The 10,225-nt window shown below is 40.4% G+C and overlaps 1 non-coding gene and 1 pseudogene across 1 annotated transcript; one reads left to right on the top strand and one right to left on the bottom strand.

The window, feature by feature from the left end:
* Positions 1-4,463: 4,463 nt before the first annotated feature.
* On the bottom strand, positions 4,464-4,535 carry TRNAK-CUU. Its single transcript has one exon. It is a non-coding gene; the product is annotated as a tRNA-Lys (tRNA).
* Positions 4,536-8,029: 3,494 nt separating this feature from the next.
* Positions 8,030-8,337, top strand: LOC115279468 (annotated as a pseudogene).
* The last annotated feature ends 1,888 nt before the right edge of the window (positions 8,338-10,225 follow it).

The following is a 10,225-nucleotide window of genomic DNA, read 5'->3' as shown; positions in this document are numbered from 1 at the left end:
TGGGCTCACAAATGTACGGCATATTAATTTTTGACAAAGCAGGAAAGAATATCCAATAAAAAAAGACTGCCTCTTTAGCAGGTGGTGCTGGGAAAACTGGACAGCAACATGCAGAAGAATGAAACTAGACCACTCTCTTACACCATACACAAAAATTAACTCAAAATGGCTGAAGGACCTGAATGTGAGACAGGAAACCATCAAAACCCTTGAGGAGAAAGTAGGAAAAAACCTCCTAGACCTCCACCACAGCAATCTCCTACTCGACACATCCCCAAAGGCAAGGGAAATGAGTGCAAAACTGAACTCTTGGGACTTCATCAAGATAAAAACCTTCTGCACTGCAAAGGAAACAATCAAGAAAACTAATAGGCAACTGATAGAATGGGAAAAGATAGATGCAAATTACATATCAGATAAAGGGCTAGTATCTAAAATCTACAAGGAACTCACCAAACTCCATACCAAAGAAACAAATAACCCAGTGAAGAAATGGGCAGAAGATATGGGCAGACACTTCTCCAAAGAAGACATCCAGATGGCCTACAGGCACATGAAACGATGCCCAACATCACTCATCATCAGGGAAACACAAATCAAAACCACACTGAGATACCACCTCATGCCAGTCAGAGTGGCTAAAATGAACAAATCAAGAAACTATAGATGCTGGCGAGGGTGTGGAGAGACAGACACCCTCCTCCACTGTTGGTGGGAATGTAAACTGGTGCAGCTGCTCTGGAAAACAGTGTGGAGGTTCCTTAAAACTATCCATAGAACTCCCTTATGACCCAGCAATAACTCTGCTAGGGATTTATCCAAGGGATACAGAAATGCTGAGGCATAGGAGCACATATACCCCAATGTTCATAGCAGCACTGTCAACAATAGCCAAAACATGGAAAGAGCCTAAATGTCCATTACCTGATAAGTGGATCAAGAAGATGTGGTATATATATACAATGGAGTATCACACGACAATGAGAAAGAATGAAATATGGCCATTTGTAGGAAAGTGGATGGACCTCAAGGGTGTCATGCTAAGCGAAATAAGTCAGGCAGAGAAGGACAGATACCATATGTTTGCACTCATAGGTCTAGCAGGAGAATAGAAGAAACCTAATGAAGGACCAGGGGGAGGGGAAGAGGGAAAGAGAATTGAGGAGAGAGAGGGAGGCAAAACTTGAGAGACTATTGAATGCTGAAAATGAACTGAGGGTTGAAGGAGAAGGGGGAGGGGGGAAAAGAGGTGGTGGTGATGGTGGAGGGCACTTGTGGGGAAGAGCACTGGGTGTTGTATGGAAACCAATTTGACAATAAACTATTTTAAAAAAAGAGGGAAAAAAAAGAAAGCAGGTGGTAGTCATTCTGCAAAACATAGTTTCAAAGAGTAGTGATATGTCTATGAAGCAGTGAATTAACTAGAACTATAAAAATGAAGTCATTGCAGTTGGGGGGCAGGGTAAACCTGGTTCAATTTTTAAGACAACTTGAGATGTCTCTGCAGTTAATGAAAATATCTAAATGGAAGTGTCCTTTTATGTTGTTTTATTTTTTATTGCGATGTAATTGACATAGAACATTATATTCATTTCAGATGTACAACATGATTCCGTATTTGTATATTGTGAAAGGATAGGTCCTTTTACCGAAGGACAGACTGATGATGGTCCAGAAAGAAACAGAAGATAGACAGGAACTACTATTGGTGACAGATTCTCCCCATCTCTTTGAGGAGGAGACTGCAAATTAACATGGAAACCTCACTTAATGCTGTTTGTGATTTGCTATACATATTGTGCATACACACACATATTATATATACATACATAATATATATATGAAAGTTAATGTAAACTTCATACGCTTTCCATTCTGTACTTTCCTGAATGTACCTCAGTCTTGGTTGTGTGTGTCTCCTGTGACAATAACCCTTCTAGTTAATTTGTGACCTATATTTCTTACTCATGTCTTATGCCACCTCATTCACTCATTCATTCATTCCATAAACATTTATGGAGCACTCACTACACTCTAGGTACTGTGCTTGTTGCATGAAGATTAGTAAGGAAAGCAGAACCTTGCTTGCCAGAAATTCAGCATCTTGCAAAGGGAGAATGGCATTAAAACAGGTTCCTAAGCAATTGCCATTTCTATCTTATCAATATCTTATCCAACTGTTTCTAGAAAAATTTCACCTAATTCATTTACTGGTTTGGACTCCAGGAAGAATATGTAAATCTTCATCAAGCCTTCTATTGTTTATCAAATGTAAAATGCTGGGCAGGCTTTTAAAAACCTTGATAGGTCCATTGACTCAATATTTACCCAAAAGTCAATCGTCTTACATCTAATTAAATGTAAAAATTCTCAAGGCTGATTCCTTTCTTTGAAGAAAAAATGGAAGAAAGATCTTCAAAGATAGGTTGGCCAGATGGAATGAATAGGTCTACTTATGGGAGAAACACAACAAAAAGTATTAGCCTATGACTCTAAGATGGTTAGTTTGATCTAAGAGAAGAAAAGTATGGGTAAATGTTACAACCCAGAAGAAGCCCGGTGGTTTCTATATATTTAGTAATTATGTGCCAACCATAGCTTTTACCAATACCGCATTAGACAGCTTGAATTTGGGCTTCAAAAACCTGCCATAACTTGTGCAGCTGTATCTGCCCACAGTGATGTTCTCCTCCATTTTGCTATGGCCGGCTGAATTATCCTTCAACAAGTCAACGTGCCTCTCACATTTGAACGTATTAAGCTAGGATAGAAGAAACAGGAGAAGGTATCACGCCCCCTCCCATCAGACCCCGCGATGCGCTTTCCCATCTCGTGGTTGCTAACCTTCCCTATGAACCGCCACCACCTTTACCATCCCGTCTGCTCGGAGCAGTGGGGAGTGACGGCGGTCATACATTCCGCACCAGGCCTCTGATCCTGCCAGATTGCACTTGTCTTTAACCAAATGCCGCACATTGTTAGAGAACAGATCTTTCTATTTGCATGACAAGCTGTGGATTCTGGACGGCATCGTCGAGGGCCACCTCTAGGTGGAGCACCAAGGGGCCGCTGGCTGTTTCCCTGACAGCAATGAGGAGCACTCACTTTGGCTCTGTCCGCACCAGGCTGGAATTGCAGTGCCTCTGCTGTGGGATCTTGACTTGGTTGTTCTCTCCGGGCTCCTGTTCCCTCCTCTGTAGGGTGCAGGTTTGTCCGTCTGCCCTACGGAGTTGGATGTAGAGGCAGGTGGCATCATGCAGGAGGGTGTGGCTCCCTGCCAGCCTGGGATCAGAACCTGCTGGTCCATTTCCTGATGCTTCCACTGCAGGCAAAACCTTAGCTTTGAAATGGGAATCCTTAACCCCTCAATGGAGGGCTCCGTGGCCATTAAATGGGCTCATGAAGAATTGGACCTGGAACCCAAGTGACTATACAAGGCGTTAGCCATCATCATTATGATGTTGTTGTCAAGATGAAGTGAGATAAATTCATTTTTAAATATAGAGCAGTAACTGGGACATAGAAAACACTCAAAGATGGTGGTGATGGAACTGCATTGTTCTACTTTCATTTATGTGTTCTGTGCACTATGTCATTCTGATATGGCAGAGATTTACTTGTCTCTCAAGGACTGGGTTAAATCAGAGAGAGCTGTGTCACCGTTGCTACCTTGAATGCAAAGTATGAACAACTATTTAAACCAAGCGTAACAAAACTCAGGGCTGGGTATTTTTTTCCTCCCACTGATCTGGTTTTAATACAGCAGGCAATCACGTTTTTGTGTGTGTGTGTGACTCCCGTGTGTGACTGAGGTCCTTTGGGAATGTGAAGTGTACCGACAAGACAATGAAATATCTCTGGATTGGGGTCAGGTCCTCCTTGGGCTGCAAAGGGGAATTGGACTGTCAGGATGTTGTTTGTGGTTTCTTTGTTTGCCTCTCCTTTTTCAATTTTTTATTCTTAACAAATTGAATGGTCTCTGAATGGTGCGCTCAGACTGGAGAGGAAACATAAATGATTACTAGGAAGGACTTCAGTTGTATACACAGCAGTCTGAAGATTTCCCACAAAGAACTGAGGAAGCAGCATGCTTCTTTCTACACACTGAAGGGGATTCGGAGTGCAGGTAAAGGTATATTATTCTCTTACATGATTTTTTTAAATTTGCTTTTAAAGATACACCAAGCTACAAGTCTAATGGGATGTCCAGGAGTAAGCTTCTAGTTTATTCTCTTTTTGTTTGTAGAAATCTTGCAACAGATATATTATATATATTTTAAGAGAATCTTAAGCAAGATCCAGGCTTAAGAGAATTTTAAGCAGCCCAATGTAGAGGTCGATCCTGCGACTCTGGGATCACTACCTGGGCCAAAATGAGAGTCAAATGCTTAACTAACTGAGCTACCCAGGTGCCCCTATTCAGTATTCAATATTTTAAATAAGTTTATTTTAAGTAGACTCCATACCCAGCATGAGGCTTGAACTCATGACCCGAGATCAAGAGTCACATGCTCTACCAACTAAGCCAGCCGGGTGCCCCCAGATATATTCAGTATTTTAAATAACCAAAAATGAAGTTCAATATTGTCCCTTTACTCTGAATCTCCAAATTTAGATCAACATACTTTGGCCAGGACAGCAAAGGAATAAATTTGGAATAAGTTCTCCGAATTCTGCAAATGTATTGGGCATTACAGTTTTGTCTTCTATATTTTACAGGTAATGAAGGTAAAAAGCAGGGGAGGAAAGGTTTTCTACGGGGTTAAAATGATCTAATTAACTTATATGAGGGCAGTAACCTCTATTCTCTGTTGTTGCAGGTTTTGTCATTTTGCTGTATATTAGTTTAAAACTACAATCTTCACATGTAAGTTTCGTATGTCTCCTTACAATATTTTTTACCACTGAAATATAAGCTCTTTCCTCCTGTTCAGAAAAGATTCTCAGCAGCTTGTAAAAGCTTTCTGCATAATAGCCATTGATTTTTCCGATCTCCGTGATTAGATGTGGCGATTTTTCTTCCAGATCTTACTTAACAAGAGATCATTTCTAAGAGCCACACGTCTTTCCATCGTGTTCCCCTAATTAGCCCGTAGGCATCTGTGCTGATTGCAGCCTGGAGAGAGGTGGGTGGTAAAGCTGGTGCTCAGTTACAGGACCTGCCCTCACCACTGTCATTCCACGGATGGTCAAGCTCACGGCCCATGAGTCCCTGCACTGCCAGTTTTAGTCACTGACTAATGGAGTAACTGATGAACTGAGCCTCTAAGATGTCTCTTCAATAATGAAATTCACTTTGGGTGACTCGGTTGAGCTTCCGACTTTGGCTCAGGTCATAATCATACTGCTCGTGGGTTCGAGCCCTGTGTCGGGCTCTGTGCCAACAGCTCAGAGCCTGGAGCCTGCTTTGCATTCTGTGTCTCCCTCTCTCTCTGCCCCTCTCCTGCTTGCACTCTGTCTCTCTCTTTCTCAAAAATAAGTAAACATTGAAAAAAATAAAATAAAATTCACTATAGTGTGCATGGAATACAATATTGGTACAAACAAATAAGATATGATAGAAATAAGTAAACCTCAATGAATGGGGTAACGAGAAAGGCACAGCTGTTGGAATTAAATAGAGCAAAAGTCCTATCATGCTTTTGGGGGGCAGGTTATTTAATTCCCTAAATTTTGCCCTGTTGTCTATAAAATAGGGCAATGATACCTCATCAAAATATTATAAAAATTAAGTGACTCAGTGCAGGTAAAGTGCCCCTTAATTTCCTTTACATGAAAATACTAACTTAAAGAAAAAAACCAGTAAACTTATTTCCTCGCTGCCTGGCGCATCTGTCCGCATGAAACCTTTTCATCGAAAACACCCCACTACCAGCTCACCCTGGACTGAGTTAGAGACCCACCAATGGTAGCACCATAATTGTTTTATAAATGACATGGTGTATAAAAACAAACTTTAAGAGAACACATATCTTAAAAAAGTATGAAACTACTCATACTGTTTATGCAGATAATAATGCAAAATTATTACGTTAAGGATTCTTTCTAAATGAAGAATGATTAGGGCGCATGGGTGGCTCAGTTGGTTAAGTGTCCGACTTTGGCTCAGGTCATGATCTCATGTTCGTGGGTTCGAACCCCACATCGGGCTCTGAGCTGACAGCTAGCTCAGAGCCTGGAGGCTGCTTCAAATTCTGTATCTCCCTCTCTCTCTGACCTTCCCCTGCTCGTGCTGTCTCTCTCTGTCTCTCAAAAATAAATAAAAAACATTTAAAAAATGAAGAATGATAATATGTTCTGGTTGGGGAAGGAGGGGAATGACATCACAAACACAAAGGAGCATTGAAATGTACCATTAAAGTACAGAATGGAAAGGATATAAAGTTTACATTAACTTTCATACATATATTATATATATAATATGTGTGTGTATAGATACACAATATAGATAACAAGTCACAAATAGTATTTAAAATTTTTTTGATGTTTATTTATTATATTTTCTAAAACCTAGCCCAAGGAAAGATGGCAAAAAGATTTGTCAAAATATATGAATATGTGATCAAGCTGGTAGTTCAAATGTGTTTTAGATTTTCAGCTATCATATTTTTCAACTTGAGAATTTCCCCCAAGTTTTTCAGGTTCCATCTCGCCTGATTTTTTTTTAATCTTTTTACCTTGATAATTCTTTCCTACAGATTCTCTTACCTATTTATTCTGATTACTTTTAAAATATGCCAAGTCATTTCAATATTTGGATTGTCTATCAGATGGTTTCTATTAACTATTTTTTTTCTCTTGATGGTGGGGCATTTTCTCAACAATTAAATTATTCATATATATTATTCAGTAAAAGGAACGATAGTTCTTTGGAGTAGTGAAAGTAAAAATATGCTCGATAAAAATATGCTTAATGTGAAAGAGTTTCCTGAGGCAGACCTGGAATGATCATATTGGATTATAATGATCATATTGGATCGTAACTCATAAAACAAAACAGGCATCCTTGGGTCCATGAGGAGACAAATAAAAATTGAATAAGTAGATGCATGGGAGAAAGAGAAAACTCTTTCTTACAGAAGAATTCAAATTAATAGATGTAGAAGGCATGAAAGAAATGTAAAATTAACTTTGGGCAAATACTGCAACAATAATTGCCGCAGGCAAGATACACCGATTGGTGTGGACATTAGCATTTTAGGAGAAACCGTGTGCATCGTCTTAAAGTAATTCTCATAAATATTCATCAGTCGCGAAAAGGAAAATAGCAACTTTACAATGGGGAGACCCAGCACACACCATCTTAACCCAATGATCAAGGTGAACAGCCCCCAAAATAAGATGTGCTGACATCATGTATCACCTGATACAATGCAATAAACATGGCACAACGTCACTTCTGCACCATTTTTTATTAAAATGCATAACCTCAGGGCGCCTGGGTGGCTCAGTCAGTTGAGAGTCAGATTTCGGCTCAGGTCATGATCTCAAAGTTTGTGGGTTCAAGCCCTGCATCGGGCTCTGTGCTGACAGCTCAGAGCCTGCAGCCTGCTTCAGATTCTGTGTCTCCAGTCTCTCTTCTCCTGCCCAGCACGTCTTTTCTCCAACTATCAAAAAATAAATAAACATTAAAAAAATTTAAAAAATAAAGTAAAATGCATAATCTCTATATAATCATGAGAATACATCAGGTAACACTAAACCAAGGACAAAAATGATTGGCCAACATTTATCAAAATGTAAACCAGGCAGTCATTAAGTAAGTGGCAGATCTGGATTAAAACTCAGATGTTTGGGTGCCTGGGTGGCTTAATCATTTAGGCATCTGACTTTAGCTCAGGTCATGATCTCACAGTTGGTGAGTTTGAGCCCTGCATTGGGCCCTGTGCTGACAGCTCAGAGCCTGGAGCCTGCTTCGGATTCTGGGTCTTCTTCTCTCTCTGCTTCTTCCTTGCTGTCTCTCTCTCTCTCCTCTTTCTCAAAAAACCAAAAAACCCTCAGATGTTCTGAAGGGCTCAGGGTTTGAAACATGGCAGACGATGTGGCCCCCACAAACTACCAGCACTGTGGAAGAGCCTCTGGCCCTCATCAGGCTCAGTCTGGTTGATCGAATTCACATGAAAATGAGAAACGAGCCCTGAGGCAAATTATCAGCATTGAAACGTGATCTTGGGAGATGTCTGGGCAACTGTGACTATTACAGAAATTGATGTGGAAATACACAAAGAGAGATATCTATCAACAACACGGGATATTCCAGGGCTCTCTGTCCAGGGAATTGGTATGGTACCAGTTGCCCCTTTGCTGAGCCAAAAATTTATCATGTATAGAATATAGGAGACTTTGTATGATTGCCTTCTTATTATTTAAAAAAAATTTTTATGACTTCATTTTTTTATTTTGAGAGAGACAGAGAGTGAGCAGAGGAGGGGCAGAGAGGAAGGGAGACACGGAATCTGAAGCAGGCTCCAGGCTCTGAGCTGTCAGCACAGAGCCTGCCCCATGCAGGGCTCAAACCCACATACTGTGAGATCATAACCTAAGCCGAAGTTGGATGCTTAACCGAGTGAGCTGCCCAGGCACCCCTATGATTGCGTCTTTAAATGCAGAAGACATTCCAAAGAGAGACATGTGTAAATTTTGATACTGAGAAATGGCCAAGGATTCTTCCACTGCTGAAGTGGGTTGATTTATAGATAATTCAAAAATTCTTTTTTTTTTTAAATTAACATTTATTCATTTTTGAGAGAGAGAAAGAGAGAGATAGACAGAGCATGAGTGGGGGATGGCCAGAGAGAGAGGGAGACACAGAATCTGACACAGGCTCAAGGTTCCAAGCTGTCAGCACAGAGCCCGACGTAGGGCTTGAAACCATGAACTGGGAGATCATGACCTGAGCTGAAGTTGGATACAACGGATGAAGCCACCCAGGTGCTTCATTTTTTAATTTTTTTTTTGACAACTCAATAATTCTGAAGCTTTGGGCATTTTTATTTTTTCCAGCACTTTCAAAACATGTGATCACCAAGATGCAGGAAAAAAATACTCAAAAAAACCCCAACACAACACACACACAAAGAAAATCCCTCAGATGTTCTGACTCCATGTCCATTTCTTCTTCCGGTTCTGTAGAAAGTGGAGTCAAGTGCAGGATGCTCAGACCAAGATGTGGGGGAGATGAAGGATAACCTGGTGGGTGGGTACTTTTGCCCAGCGCCCACTCAACGTGCTTCTTCCTGAGCCTGACTGTTTTTGCTTCCAATCAAGTCCGACTCTAGCAGCATTTATATAATAAATGCTTCTTCACCAGCTCACCGTTTGTGAAATTCTTTTCTGAGCTCCGAAATCTGAGAGTGAAATAGTTAGGAAAGGTACCAAACTAAACAATATCAACATACCTGTGCTCATTTTTATTGTATAGAATCCACAAATCAGAATGACTCATTTAGGGTAGGCTTTTCTCTACATACCTACTTTCTCTATTACTGACCCTAAGAGGACCCAACCTGGGAAGACCCATTGGGTTCTAAATAGTTTCACCGTAAAGACCAGCAGAACTAAAATGAAGGCCATTTCGTATATTCACTAAGGAAGCAGGGGACAGGAAGGATGCCCTTTGAAAGCATTTGTAGAAATTGCTCAGGAAACACACTCTGTGAAGATCCTTTTCCAAAATCTTTTTATAGACACATCCTCAAAATCTATAGATTAGCTGTGGCCTTGGGCATTTTAAGTTTTGCAGTTAGTGGGGACATGAGCAATACAATTTTATTTTGATTTATAACTACGTACATCCCAGAGGTACTGAGGCAGATATCTGGTAACGTGAAATGGGACAGCTCTGGGCAGTGTGGGGTAACTTGCTGGTGCCGTGCCTCAACCAGAAAAACAATATGTGGGAAAATAAATACTTGAGAATAGTTGCTTTCTCCCCTCATATTTATAAATAGGGCATTTGTGACTTGGGTGATGACACTCTAAGATATTCACCTCCAAGTCCTTGGAGTTGGATGGAGCCTCAATGTGTAGAAAATTGCTTTCCCAACTTCTCATGCATGGCTTTTGCCAATTTTGCAACTCAAAGTTGTAGAAAATACGTTTTTTTTTGAGTGTTTGAAATCTATCATCTTTGCTGCAAACCAGATGTCATTTCCATTAGTTGTTTTGTAAAGTTCCTTCCCTTAAATCACAGAAGTGAATGTGTGAAGTATAAAAATGAAATGGT

This window comes from Suricata suricatta, chromosome 15 (genome assembly GCF_006229205.1).
Source record: "Suricata suricatta isolate VVHF042 chromosome 15, meerkat_22Aug2017_6uvM2_HiC, whole genome shotgun sequence".
Lineage (NCBI taxonomy): Eukaryota > Metazoa > Chordata > Mammalia > Carnivora > Herpestidae > Suricata > Suricata suricatta.
The sequence above is the reverse complement of the archived record's forward strand: the minus strand, read 5'-3'. Positions and strand labels throughout refer to the sequence as shown.